The sequence below is a fragment of the Molothrus aeneus genome, chromosome 5 (assembly GCF_037042795.1).
Source record: "Molothrus aeneus isolate 106 chromosome 5, BPBGC_Maene_1.0, whole genome shotgun sequence".
Classification (NCBI taxonomy): Eukaryota; Metazoa; Chordata; class Aves; order Passeriformes; family Icteridae; genus Molothrus; species Molothrus aeneus.
In genome coordinates this window covers 28,296,066-28,308,888 of record NC_089650.1, presented here as the reverse complement: position 1 = coordinate 28,308,888, position 12,823 = coordinate 28,296,066, and the positions used below count along the sequence as shown (strand labels likewise).

Sequence of the window (12,823 nt, the reverse complement as noted above, 5' to 3'; positions counted from 1 at the left end):
AAATAAGTATAATTTGTGTTTTACAAAATAGTCTGTTTAAGATTTTTGTAAATCATACCAGAAATCTCTGAAAAGTAAGTCTTTTAACAGTCTATTATATAAAACAGTTATCTCTCAATCTAAGAATACTAATCAGAACACAGCTAACCAGTCTTTTAATTGCTAAGTAGAGCATCTTATGTTTCAGATAGGTTGTTTAATGTTTATATGTAAAGTTTACAGAAACAAGAGGTTTGCATAGTTTTATATGTAAGATTGTTGTGAATCTTGAAACTAATTTTCAAAAGAAATGAAAATGTTCCATTTACATTTCAAAGTCACAAGATATTATTTTTCATTACCATATTACTATCTATCTATCTATCTATCTATCTATCTATCTATCTATCTATCTATCTATCGCAAGCATACACACAAAAAATTCTTGCCATCTAACATTAGAAGCAAGTCTATTTTGGTCACCCATTTTTGTTTGTTTCCCTTTTAAATAAGAATGGAGCCTTAGTTAAAGTAAGAAGGCAGAAGACACAAACTAACAGCTCATAAAAGATGCATCATCCTTTGTCATAGATATTGAAAATAATGCACTTTAAAATAAAGTTAGAGACATAGTACTGAACACACCAATTCTATATGGTAAATTTGTAATATGTTCTCTAAAAAGTGTAACAATTTTTTTGGATTAATAGTTCAATGACAAGGAATAAAATTTCAGGTTGTTACGTTACTTCAATTTGGCACGATGTACTGGTAAATTTCAGCAATTATGCTTTTCAATTTCTTTGCCAAACAGATTTTCTCTTTATGATGAAGTAGTGTTTTGTATTGCATATAACTAAATCTAAATTAAAAACAAACAAACAAACAACAAAAAAATCTACACAATTGAAAACTAAAATCCTTTTTAAGGCTTTTCAAACATCTGCATGAGCCCTTGTGTATGTTTTACTTGGGTAAGATGGGTTTAATTTGAAGCTGAGAATTTTGACATACAGTACTGGCACTGAACCAAGGGTGTTTACTTGCAGATCTTGTATCTGTGCCTGGGAATGGCCTGTGCATTCTGGAGATTCTGCTACACCATTTGACAATACTGGAAAATCTAACTCCCCATTACAGAGCAGGTAGAGAACCTACAGGAAATCTCAAACAGAAATTTCTGGGTATGGAACAAACTTAACATAAAGAAGATCTAGTGCTATTGAACATCTTTTTGGGACACTCACAAGAAAAGATTCACTCCCTCAGTTAAGTATGCCTGAGGTTGGGAAGTTTCAAGCTATTACAAATAAACAAATTGCCCTTATGTGTTCATAAAAATACTGGATTGGAAAAGATAACCTACAGATTTTGTTCAGGAGAATAGTCACTTACCTGCATGGAATTGTGGATTAAGTTTTTGAGCATTTTTTAAAATTTTTCCTGAGTTTGAGTCCTGACTGAGTCTACTGATTTAGCAAAACAGAATTTCTTTTTCATAATAACTTCTAGGAAAGAGTTAATAGGTTTCATCTGCATGTACTTACAAGACTGCTGTTGCATAGAGAGACCAAGAATTTCTCCAAAATGACCTGGAAGTCTGCCATTCGTATACTATTAGAGATACTGTTTGCAGTACTTTTATTTTGAATAAATGCACCACATGCAGTAAGTGATCTTTATTGTCTCAAAATGTAATTGCTTGCTCTTTCAATCCATACACCCTGGCATTTTTCTCTACCAAGATCATTGTCAAACAATGCTCTATAGTGAATGTTGCCATGTGTTCAGTATTTCTGCTCACATGTTTTTCTGGGGTTCCTATCCATTTATTTTTCTGCGCTCCTTCATTTCATATGTAGAGATACTTCTAGTATGGAATTTGAACTCTTTCAGTTAATGTAAATGTTTATCAAGATTTAGACAAAATCAGTGTGAGAAAATATGTCAGTGTTATGTTTATATATCTAGATAATTTTAATTTTAAATAAGAATTTTTCTTTCATTTATGTTTTTTAATTTTTTAAAATTTTTAAAAATTTTCTTTAATAATAAACTAAATGAAGCAACTAAGATAATTATATGTACTTATATGTGATAAAATTCTGCTTTGGTATCTTCATAGAGGTGAATGGTGCTACATCAGGCTGCGAGATGGTCACTAGTGAGGTTTCACATGGCTCAGTTTAGGGTCAGTCCTGTTTAATGTCTTTATCTTTACCCCTCAGACTCCCTTACTGCAAAGCAGACAAAGCCAAAGTCCTTATCTGCTGCTCACAATACATTCCCTCCAGCCCTTTCATCCATGTCCTCTAGAGGCATTAAAGGACTCTCACTCCTCAAATCGTGGGGCCCAGAGCTGCACACAGTGCTCAAAGTCAGGCTGCACTGAGTGCAGTGAGATAATCACCTCTTTTTCTCAGCTGTCATGCATTGTTTGGTGGACCCTAGAATGCATTTTGTCCTCTGGGCTGTGAAGGACCACTGCTGACCAGTGTAGAACCTGCTGCTGAACAGCATCCTCATATCCCTTCCTGCAGGGCTGCTGTCCAGCCGCTCCTCTTGCAATTTATACTAGAGCCAGGCAATACTCTGTCCCAGGTGCAGAATTACAGAATTAGTCATTTTAGACTTGTTAATATTCATGCCAATATTCATAGCTGAGTGCTCTAATCTATCTAGATTCCTTCACAAGGCAAATTCTTCAGCATCTCCCTGTTTGGTATCATCAGAAAACTTGCTAATAGTATATTAAACTTCAGCTTGTATATTGTTGAAAAATATATCAAATAGAACCATCACTAGAACGGAACCCTGAGGAACACTGCTGGTGATCACTTGTGACATCATATTTCTGCAGAGGACCTAGGAATCATTAACATAAGACAAAAGGGAACAAACAGCTTGATTTTCTGATTGAAATCATAGTTCTTAGTGTCTTAATTTTTAAAATTTATTTAGGAAAATGAATTAAATAATGAGGCCTGGGGTCCTCAAAACAGTTTTAGATCTATATATAAAGAAAGAAAATTTTATAGTCTTTTTAAGCTATGTATTATTTTATTTCATCAAGGGAAGTACAAAGTCATGTATCTGGGGAAGAGCAACCCATGCAACAATATATGACAGGAGACACACAGCAGGAAAGAAGCTTGGTAGAGAAATACCAGGGGTCTTGATGGATACTGAATTAATCATGAACCAGTAATGTGCCTTTGCCATAAGGAGGCTCCCAGCTTGCATGAGGCAAAGCACTGTCAGTACATGGAGAGAGGTAATGCCTGTGCTCTACTCGGCACTGATGAGGCCATGCCTGGAATACTGTATCCAGTTCCAGGCTCCCCAGTACAAAAGAGATACTGACAAGTTGGAGACAGTTCAGTGAAGATCTGCAAAGATGATGAAGGGACTGGACCATTTCTTCTGTGAGAAAATTCTGAGAGAAATCGGACTGTTCAGCTTGGAGTAGAGAAGCCTCAAGGCAGATTTTACTAATGTGTACAAATGCTCAAAGAGATGGTACAAATAAGATGGAGCCAGGCTCTTTTCAGTGGTGTCTACCAACAGGACCAGAGGCAATGGGCACAAGTTAAAGCACAGGAGGTATCCTCTGAGCACTGGGAGTCACTTCCTTATTGTGAGTGTGACACGAGCACTCGCACAATGTTGATGTAGAGTCTCTACCCTTGCAGGTATTCAGAAGCTGACAGCACATGGTGTTGGACTTCAGTTCTAGGTCACCCCAGAGAGGCTGGACCAGTTTACCTCCAAAAGTACCTTCTCACCTCACTCATTTTCTGATTCTGTGATTCTGTTTTAGTGTATTAGGAATTCCACTCAAGACCTTTAGTCTAGATGCATGGAAAGAAAGATGGTCATGATCAAGCTAAAGATTAAGATGCAGCAACACACACTGTAAGAACTTGGAAGCTCTTAAAACATTGCCCATTTAAAGATGTACACACAGGTTTAGTTTAGTGTGCCCAGTGCCTTTGATCTCCAGCATTGTGGAAGCCACAAACAAAGAAGAAAAAAAAACATTAAAAAACCAACAAACCAAATAACCAATCAAATCACCAGAATTTGAAGTTCTCACAGAGGGCTGACAGATCCAAATTACAAAAAACAAGCAAAGAAGTTTTTAGAAAAACTTGCTTAAAAAAAACAACACAAGAAACAAAACCAAAACAAACAAAACAAAACAACAAGAACAACAAAAACACAACAAAAACCAAGAACAAACTACTTCACTATCAAGTATGGAGTGAAGTACTTTTATAAAACTGATCAGATCTTGGGTTTGCTCCACTAGATCAGGTAAACTGTACAGATCTTTACAACTCTTAAAGATCCTTATTGACTCAGTAGTTTGACTAATATTGCAGCAGGTGTTTTGGCGGCAAGGGAAGTATCAGAGCTCTAGGTGATTTCAACTGGCCTGTCTGGCTGCCAGTCTGCTTTTCCCCCGAGAGGAACACACCAGAGAAATAAGTTCTTTTTTGAAAGTGAGTTTTTCCTCATTTTTCCTCCACTGACACTTTTTGACCAGAGGTAGGGTGTAGCAGCATGTGGCTACAAAGATGAGATTGTGTCCAAGGAGGCCATAGCCTAAGGCAGGAGAACCAGATGAGACAAGTTTCTTCATTGTTTAGCACAGGAGTCCATTTTATTGTAGGGGAGACAAGCAAAGAGTGAAAGGCACTTTTAAGGTGAGGTTAAATGTCATGGTTGTTGTAATTTAACAGTTTACTTCTGCAAAAAAATAGGGAATTCCTCCTTCCACCTCATTACTCTGACAGCCTCAGTCTCCCTGGTATTTTGATGCTGTGATTCAGGTCTCAGATTCATCAGATCCTTATGATTCACATTACTAAACTATTGAAAAACTATTCAGTTTTTTTCTACAAAGCTATTTTTTTATCAGAGTTATTCTTACTGGCTGGAGGCCAGAGCTTCAGAGTCAAAGCCATTCCAGAAGAGGAAAGGCCTAGCATGATATTTCTTTTGATGTTGGCAAGATGCTGAAGTGGCTGCTGTTGCCTCATACTCATGCACAAAGTCATAATATTACAATAAACAATAGTAAAGCATACCATATGATGATTAACATAGATTTTATCATAGGAGGGTGGGAATCAAGTGCTGAGTGTGAAAGGCCATTTATGGGAGTAATATTTCAGTAATTTCAAAGTGCTAAAAATCATCCCTAAATTCCAGAGACTGTGCTACATTATTCGCAAAAGTTTATTAATATCCTTGAGAATACAGAATACAGAACAAAATATTTTTCCTAGTCTCTTAAAATATTTTGTGAATCTGTTTTTTCTTATTGTTGTTTGGTTGTTTGTTTTTTTATTTTGTCCATTTTATCTATTCTCTATTCTTTATGACTGCAAGCAGAGAATAGATAAAATATGAACCTCTTTAATTCCTACACTGTATATGAACAAACAGGTAGGGAAAGCCTACTGGTCCCTCTATTTCTTCAAAAATAGTAGTCATAAAAAGTAAAACCTCTTAAATTTGAGTTTCTCTAACTTTTGTCATATAATATCAGAAAATTTCAACCTGAAAAATGAAAGTTGATGAAACAGGATTAGAGGGGGAGAAAGGAGGTAAATCTTCACTAAAGACAGTTAGCAACTCTTCCTTTTTTTAATAGTGTAATTTCATTTTACAGAGAATTCTTCTATTCTTCCATATAATGTTTGACACATTTAAAAACACAAATTAGAAATGCTTTTTGTTTCACACAAAAATTTGCATGCTTACCAATCTCTTTTAAAGTTAATTGCTGCTCTAAAATAGCCAAATAAGAACATTAAAAGTGTTTCAATACAAATTTTTGTGATCGCAACACACCTCAGAAGTGTCCTTCAAACTATCCATATGAAATACACATTTTACCCAAATAATGAAAGTTTTGGGCATCAAGGGCAATAAGAAGTAATCAAGGAACTCTTCACAGTTTTTGAAATACAATTTTTTCATCTGCCTTAACTTCTGATCAAGTAGTTTTCAAAATTTGAGAAGCTATGGACTGTTGAAAAGTATTGCCAGTCTTCAGCAGCAGCTGGAAAAGCAAAGCATAAGCAGTTTTATGTTCAAACAAATAATGTACCTTTCAAAGCCTTACTAACAGACACAATTTAAGATAGAAACTTCACGCTGGTGGATATTTAGGGGCAACTGGAATACTTAAACATATGGAATCTGAATCCACTGTCATTTATTCCATTGCCTTCAATGAAGTGACTTACAGAAGTGTAAGAAAGAGGAAAATTGGATATTAAATGACACTCAGAACAAGATCTATCACTATAATCTCTTCAGTAATGTTATTTATCTCTCTATGTCATACAGTAATTGTAGCGACAGCATTAAGTAAGAAAAGCAATATTGAATCCCCCTGAACAAACCAAATTTTAATTGCACCTGAAAATACATACTGCAGAAAGTTTTGCATATTTATTGACAAGAAGAAGAGACCAGCCCAAGATATTTTAGAATAACTTCTATGCTCATCAATACATAAAAGAAAGAAAAAGTGCAAGAAAAGATTAAATATATTCTTACTTTTTTAGTCATATTTACTTTCTACTGCATAGCAAGATGGAACAAGATTCAAATTTACAGTAAAAAGTTTCTTTTAAATGACCTTTGAACCGTATACTTATAGATTTTCTTGCTCTAAAATTTGGGTTTTCCAGAAAGGTAATAGGGATAGTTATTACAGATTTTCAAATGTGTTTCATAGCATTTCATTGGTGCAGTGTGGGTGGGGCACACAAACAGAAAACCCCAAATCTTTGCAATTGTTGCAAAACAAAATGCTTTACTTAAAATATGTTAAACTAAGGTAATCATAGAACAAGAGAATTAGTGTACACTTTAAAATTAACTTAAAAATACATAATCTGAAAGATATTACCTGTAAGTCAAAATTAATTCATTTAATCACAGACTTGTCAATATTTTTGTGAGGCATGTCCCTTTCAACCGGAATACCAGCTGCTTTACACTTTATCTATTAGGACAATATAAGTCATGAAAATTGTGCTATTATTTGATCTGAATTCTCTTAAGAGATGGAGACAAAGTAAATAAGCAGAAGTGAATTCCGGTGCCTATTTATCTTTAAAAAATTATTAGGGTATGAACATATATATCTACTCAGTCAAATATTAATGTTTACTAAAATTTAATATATCTTGCATAACAAAAATAATGGGCTAAAAGATACAACACAAAACTTGTGTGAGGCCTTGGACTTGTCCCTGTAGCTAGGCAAGGTAACCCACAATTTAAGGAGCTGGATCACACTTTGAGAGCATGCTGAAGCACTTCAATCAAAATAAGACAACTTGTCAAATGTGAACTAGCTTTGTATCTTCTTTCCACCACTGTTTCTTGAATTTCTTGACAATAATCAAACATGATTCTCAGGGAAAACCATCTTTTCACTCTTGTTCACTCAAAATTATGAAATTGTGTGTGTGAAAACACAGATTTTCTGTAGGTCATCAGGCTACTTAAATCTTAGCAGAATTAACATATAATTGAATATGTTCTCTAGTTAATGGCCTGTGTAAATGATACATATGAAAGAAAATACTTGATTTAATAAATGCTTAAACAGCAGCAAATCAGTCCTGAAACCTAGAAAGACATACAAAGGGAAGAAATAAATCAGGTCATAGCACATCCTAATCTTGCAAATACCCAGGTTTTGCCTGAGAACATTCATTTTGTCATTATCCATGCCCCTAGGTCTTTCTTCTTCTAAGAACTTGTGGTGGTTTGACAGGAAATGTGTTTTTTGGGATGCTGTGTTTTTGGCCAATGGATATTCAGACTTTAATATTGGCATTTAACCTGGCCATTGGGACATTGGACACGCCTCTGAGAACACGGGGTTAAAAGCAGAGCTCTCCCCTGGGAGGGTCCTCTTGGGTTTCCGGCGGGAAAGAGTTCGGGTCTCTCCCCCGGCCCAGCTGCTGGCTGGGCAGGGGGAGGGGAAAGCCATGAGGCCGAGACAGGTAGGCCTGAGCCCGGGGGTGGAAGGGTGGAAGAGAGAGGAAGAGAGAGAGACCGGGAGCCATCGGGCAGCCCCCCCTGAGAGACACAGAGAGAGAGAGAGAGACGCTGCCTGGGACTGTAACCTTGAAGCTTGATAAACATGGGCCTGCGCCGGCGGCTGGGACGGAGAAGAAGGGGGGAGGTTCAGCCGGCCGCTTGTAAGAGCTTTTAACCCCTTTTTAGAGAATGAGAACTTTACAGAACATTGACCTTTCCTAGAAGATAGAGTGGAAGATGAGGAAGAAATGGGCCAGTGTGAGAGAGGTCTGGGCGAGTGAGAGATAGTAGAAGAATAGAGAAGAATCCTAGTATTTGGGAAGAGATGATGGAGTAGCTTTTGCTGGACTCTTTTTGTATAGCCATGGACAGTACCATGTTCCTTGTGATACAGAGACTGCATTCTAGGGGGAGGCAATGGCCTCAGGACCAAGAGGGTTCAGTGTTGGTGCCCCTCGGCCCCAGGGGGTGAAAAAATATGGGGGGGACAGGTGTCCCAAAAGAGAGATTGTTTGTGATACAGAGACTGCTCAGTGTTGATGCCCCTCGGCCCCAGGGGGTGAAAAAATATGGGGGGGACAGGTGTCCCAGAGGAGAGATTGTGGGGACAGGTGTCCCAAAGGAGAGACTGTGCCTTTTTTGGATCGGGACAGAGCATCCTTAAAAGACAACCCTAGAAGCAGTTCTGGTCCATGTTCAGTGGTGAGAGCACTGGACATGGAAAGGAAGAAGTCACGACGGCAGATGTTCTCCAGGCAGAGCCACGAGTGACACAGAAACACACGAGGCTTCAGCTGTGTTTCCAGGGGAAGCCCATGGCACAAGAAGGACTCCTCTCCTCTTGATGAACTGAGGATTGATTGTCTAAAAGGTGGTGCTGGACCGAGAGTTGGTGATTTGAGGAATAGATGTATTGTGTTGGAAATTTGGTGGGGGGAGGAGGAAATGCACTTGTGAAGTTTTCATTTTCCCTGTGTGTGTGTTCCTTTTTATCTGTAGTTGTAGAGTAGTTAATAAAGTTCTGGTTCTTTTTCCCTAAGTAGGAGCCTGCTTTGCTTATTCCTGGTCACATCTCACAGCAGAAACCAAGGAGAAGGTATCTTCATGGGGGCACTGGCATTGTGCCAGTGTCAAACCATGACAGAACTTTTCCCACAAGTTACCTGCTAGAGTTCAAAGAACTCTATAAAATAAGGAAGAAGGAAGAAGAATGACACAAATAAGAAGCTGCCTTTTTTGTATCAGTTCAGTATAATATCCTTACATTCTAGAGGCTCACTCTGGGAGAAGAACAAATACTAACCTCAAACAGATGTTATATAAGCACAAGGGAAAACCAGAAGCATTGCATAAAATGGTCCTTTTGTTTTTATGATTTGTGTAGAACACAGCAGAACAGGAAGCAGTAGAAGCTAGGGTATCAAGGAAGGAATAGAGTCAACATATAAGCTTACTTCAGCAAAATTTGGCACAGGAGATAGCCAGTGTTGGCTAAGGATTGTCGAAGAATGTAAATAAAATAGGTGTATTTGTTACATTGCTGTAAATTCTTATGCATAACTATTATTTTTTTAATGAACTTAATGTAGGAAAGAAGAAAGAACAGTAAAGGTGGAACAGGAAGACTAGTGGAACCAGGAGGGGCAGAAGACTACAGACTATAAATTTAACACTATAACAAACAATTTGTGCTTCAGCTTTCTTCCCAGACTATTTTCATCCATTTATGCTATTCCACAATTTGTAATACAGTTCTTTACAAAAATAGTCTAAAATGATATCAGAAGGCAGTAGAAATATCCACCATGAGAATGCCATAATATGTGGGTACATCAGAATTCTCTATCAAGAGAATGGGGGAGAACTATTACTGCACATCATGATAGGAAAAAGGAAAAGAAACCAAAATGCAAAGGTAAAAATGGAACATAAAGCTATTAATCTTCATTTATTTTCTATTCTTTAATATCACCCTCCCATTTAAATCTAGTTTTAGTATGTTTCATCTTGCTTTAGAGAAAAGATCAAGATACTTTTTTGTTGCTCTTGGTTACTCCCCAGTCACATATATCAGAAACAATTATATTTAAAAAGCTAGTGGTTAAAGTAGCCAAACATTTAAACATATAATAGAACCCAAAGAAGACAAAATGGAATGTGATCTGGAAAAGCTAGTTTTTCATATGAGCAATATATAATAAGAATAGCCTGTATTACCCTCTATGTTGTGACATTCAGAAGTGATTGCACAAAATGCTAAAATATCCATGGATATCCAAAAGCATATTATGATGCCTCTGTATGTTTAAGTGAAAAGTTTGAGAGACTGGGGAAAAGACAGCTATTGCACACATTTCCTCTAAAAAATATCTTACTGATGGTAGGACCCTCTAGGGAGAGCTTAATGGAAGCCTCTTTTCCTGAGTCTTTCTGAGGTCCATAGGAAAGGAAGTACTTTAAGGGAGTTCATTGGAAATGCAATAGAATCAATCTCTCCACTTTTTTCTTCAGCCTTTCCAAGGCACTAGCAGAAAGGAACTTTCAGGTGTTACATACAGATGCAACATGTACTACTGTAATTTTTATTAATGCCTTGAACATACTATATTCCTTAAACAGAGGAAGATAAACATACTAGAAAATGCTCTTGTCTCACATTTACTTCTTTTAACCAATATGGGCTTTTGATACCTCCTTCATACCCCAGCTTTGTATTTATTTCTACCTTATTGCTTTCATTCAGCAGAATGTTCAAAAATATGACAAACATCTGTCTTGTGACTAAAAATCCAGTTCAGCATATCCACTGCACTATCAAGTACACCACAGACAAGCTCATACATCATTTACTCTTGGTAGCATGACAGCAGCCCAGCCAGTGCACTGGACAAGAAGCTACAGATAAGCATTTTTATTTTCTCAGGGCTTAACTCCTGCTTAGCCCTGCACCTGCCAATTTGTACTTAAGTCTCAGAGCTTGCACTCAGGTAGAGTGCCAACTTGGAAAGAAAACAAGGCCAGGACTTTAACTTAAACGTGGCAGTGCTTTTTCCATCTCTGCAGCAACTCCCGCGCTTGGAAGAGTTCAAAAATGTCTGACTGCTTCTGCAATTTAGAGATCTTTCATTTTCAGGTCAGGCTGCCTCACAAGCTACAGACATGCAGTAAGCAATTCAGATTAAGAGGAACAGGCTGGAATTAATATAAACACAGAAGTTTAAAAAGCAAGAAATTCTTTACAGATTTTATTTTTAAATCTCCAGTTATGGTATATAGTCCTTATGCTTTTCTAAGAAGCACCTGGAGTGTGGCAGTACAGATGAAACAACAGACTTGTGTCACATATCTGTCAGAGATTTTCAGAATTAAATATTGTAACTCCCCATGTGAAAGGTTGGAACATCATAGTAAACAAGCAAATATCTAACTCCAGAATTAATCTGTAGTACTTTAAGGGGAGTTCTGCATATATCCAGGTTGGAAAATATTTTGCAAAATTAATACTCATCTATAACAAATTTAAAATCAGACATATGATTTTGCTATTGATTATTTATTGTTTCAGAAAACAGCATTCTCTGGACAGTCAGCATAAACTTGTGGCAATATTATATGCAGCACAATGGATTTTTGCTTTTTTGTTTAAAGGTTAGGGATTGGTTTTGCTTGGGGGGATTGCTGACAAAGCACTTGGCAGCAGGTACAACACATCTACAGTAAGTAGATCAGAGTATTTTACCTGCAAACATGCTGCAATAAAGTGCCATCATTCAATCAATACAGACTACTTAGTTAACATTTTTCTTAATGTATCTGGATTACCAGTTCATTAGATCATTACCTGATAAATAGTGTGGGTAATGAATTGAGAGAGTAACTACATACCTTCAGGAAGAACCTGCCCGATAACAATAATCCATTAGGAAAACTGGCAGTATCCTCTGATCTATTGCCCGCAAAGCTATGACTTGATGGAGAGTTTCATTCCCTCTGCTCAGCACTCCAGAAGAAAATCAGCACAATTTAAATATTTCTCAGGATGTGACAGCTCTCTAGATCCCTGGCTGCTTTCTTTTCCCAGGGGTTGACAATCTGGTGTTCCAGTGTGCATAGAGCAGTGAAGATGAATTGAAAAAGCTTGAGATAAATTAGGGATGGCTAAGTTAAAATTGTCTCTGCTCCCGAGTCTCTCATCTGCAGTCTGCAAGCCTATTTTGCTGTGAAAAAGCTAGATGGCAGGCTGCCTCAGTGAGTTCTTCTTAAGCGACAGGGAGCATTTTCAATGAAGAAAAATTCTCCCATTATCTAAGCTAATGTGACTGCAGCTAAATCTAGTCTTAAAAGTGTCTACTAGCATGAAATTATTCTCACTGCTGCTTTCTTTCAAGCCACAGGTTAAAAAAGAGAAAGGAAAAGAAAAAAAACCAAACAAAAAAACCCCACAATAAACCATAAAAGCACCACCCTAGATTTTTCTATATGAAAAAAAACCCTCAAACTTTTAAAAGTTGATAAAAGGCAACACATTTCATAACTATGCCCAAAAATACAAGTGTTGGGAATTATCACCATTTCAAAAACTTTATCTGTTTGTACTCAGTTCATTCTTCCACTATCTCTTTCTATTTTGTTTTTAATACGTATCATGTTGTTGCAATTTTCTTCATTTTCAATGTTCTAAGAAAGGAAAGAGCAGTATTTTCCCCTTGTTGGCAAAAAATGAAGGGACAGCTAAAATTCTGAACAATCACCATCTTTAGCCTTAGTA

At 37.0% G+C, this 12,823-nt stretch overlaps 1 protein-coding gene across 5 annotated transcripts in view; it reads right to left on the bottom strand.

Annotated features, from left to right (window-relative positions):
• MGAT4C (MGAT4 family member C) overlaps window positions 1-12,233 on the bottom strand; it is a 326,567-nt gene extending 314,334 nt beyond the window's left edge. For all 5 annotated transcript variants that reach the window (XM_066549702.1, XM_066549703.1, XM_066549706.1 and 2 more), the window contains exon 1: window positions 11,941-12,233. The gene's annotated coding sequence lies outside the window, so the exon portion shown is untranslated. The remainder of the gene's footprint in view (window positions 1-11,940) is intronic.
• Window positions 12,234-12,823: the final 590 nt, after the last annotated feature.